The sequence below is a fragment of the Pteropus vampyrus genome, unplaced genomic scaffold (genome assembly GCF_000151845.1).
Source record: "Pteropus vampyrus isolate Shadow unplaced genomic scaffold, Pvam_2.0 Scaffold3985, whole genome shotgun sequence".
In the NCBI taxonomy this organism is placed as follows: domain Eukaryota; kingdom Metazoa; phylum Chordata; class Mammalia; order Chiroptera; family Pteropodidae; genus Pteropus; species Pteropus vampyrus.
The window spans coordinates 4,863-7,184 of NW_011892766.1; the positions used below are offsets into that span (position 1 = coordinate 4,863).

Here is a 2,322-nt window from a genome sequence, read left to right on the forward strand (position 1 = left end):
TTCACCGTAAGGACTAATAAAAATATTAACCTCGTCACATATAACAAATATCTTCCTAGTTAATCATTTGCCTTTTAATTTTGTTAACTGGTGTTACTGATAAATTTAAAAGAAGTAAAGTAAGTCTATCACACTTTTCCTTTAAAGTTTCTGCTTTTAGTGACATACTGGGAAAGTCTTTTCCCGCCCTAAAATTACAGAAATACACACTTACATTTTCCTGCCTTTAAAAAAATTTAAATCTCTAATTCGTCTAGAATTTGGCACAGTGTAAGAAAGAAAAGCTAACTTTTTAAAAATCGTTAGCCAATTATTTCAATATTGTTTAATGAAAAGTTGATTTTCCTTGTAAACCACAACTGTAGAATCTATAAAAGAACAGAGGTAAAGTCACATATATCCCTCGCACTGAGAGGCCACAGGTGGCTGGCCAATGACATATGAGTGCATGGCATGGGTGCCATCTCTTTCCCTTCCTCCCTCCTGCTCAGAGGTACAGGCTGGCAAGTGACAACCAGGAGAACAAAGTCCCCCATGCAAAGGATGGCAGAGCGAACAGATACGCAGGAGAGAGCGTAGGTTCCAACGGGCATCACTGAGCAGGAACATGGGCCCTCCCCCAGCTAAGCTCCGGATGCCTTCCATGCTATCCACCAACCAGCATTGGCTGGATGCTGTTATTTGCATCTAATAACCTCTAGAACTCATCTATAATCCCTTCTCCCTTAATTTTACAAGAACTGGTAGGATTTACTGTTGTCTGCCAGGCAATGTGCTAAGCAATTTGTTTTCATATCATTTAATCTTCTCAACAACCTTATAAGATACATTCTATAGTACTTCCCTAATTATAAGTGTCAATGACAGCTTTTCAGAATAGAGACACTGTATTACCTGTACATGTCAATGAGACATCTTCCTATTTCAAAAAAATTAAAATGACAAAAAGCACCTTAAAATTACATAAGTATGGTATCCCATTTCACAGATGAGGACACGGAGGCTAAGAAAACTTGTTCGAAATTACACAATAAGAAATAATGCTATTACTGTTTGCTGAATTCCTACTTATCTTGAAGTCTACTTTTAGACATTTCTATTTTGTTTATCTATCCTGTGCCAATGTCACATTTTGTTTTTTCCTTATTATTACTTTTTTTCTGGTAAAGCAAACCTAACTCCACCACTTTCTTTCTGAAATTGTTTTTGACTATCCTTGTACATTTACTCTTCCAGAAAAATCTTTTAAAGTCATCTTGTCAAGTCCTAACATTTCACTTTGAGAACTCATCCTATTAAAATTATCTCAAATGGGTCTACGGCCATGCCATCCTGAACATGCCCGATCCCGTCTGATCTCAGAAGCTAAGTAGGGTCAGGTCTGGTTAGTACCTGGATGGGAGACCACCTAGGAAGACCAGGTGCTGTAGGCGAGAAAACAAACAAACAAACAAAAATTATCTTGAATGGGAATATTCAGCTTGAAGGAATTATGGAAGTGTAGGTACGATGACAAATTCCGACTGTATGCCAGGGAACACAGCAATGAATAAAACAGACAAAAATCCCTGCCCTCGTGGAGCCTGCATCTTCTTGGTGCTCGTAACAGTGAAAAACTGCAAGCGATCTAAGTGTACACGAGAAGGAGATTGCTAAAGGCAATCCACAGAACAAAACCTGTAGTTTGAGTACAGAGATTAAGGGTTTAGGCTGAGTGACACGACCTCGGTGTGAATCCTGAGTCTGCAATCACTAGCTTCAAGGCTTGGGTCAAGTCGCAGCTTCAAGGAGACTTATTTTTCTTATATAGAAAAACAAAGCTACTAACAGTCCCCCCACCCCGCCGTCAGAGCAATTGAGAAAATTAAGAGATACTGAACATAAATACTACAGTACCTGATGCACAGTAATCGCTCAATAAATGCCAGTTATTTGAGAGAAGAATGACATGGAAAGATGTTTATATGTTCGGTGAGAAAAAAAAAAAACTTAACGAAACTCTATGTACAAATCCTCTTTCCTTAAAATGTATACATTCATAGAAAAAGACTAAAAATATATAACCGTTATCTCTTGGTAGTGGATTTAATGGTAACCATTTTATTCATCTATATTTTCTATAACGAACATGTAATAGTTCAGAAGAAAGTTAATTTCTGAGTCCAATTAGGAAATGGAAAAGGCTTAATGATGACCAAATGGGAAGACTTGCATGTCCTTTTTTAAGATCTTCACTTTGAGTCTGGAGGTGGATTCCAGTCCTATCTGCTCTGTGCTGGACGAGATCTGCAGTTTCCTAATCTGGCTGCCCCAGTGAGCAAG

General features: G+C 38.1%; 1 pseudogene; it reads left to right on the forward strand.

Moving 5' to 3' along the window:
- The first annotated feature begins 1,314 nt into the window (after window positions 1-1,314).
- Window positions 1,315-1,433, forward strand: LOC111734696 (annotated as a pseudogene).
- Window positions 1,434-2,322: the final 889 nt, after the last annotated feature.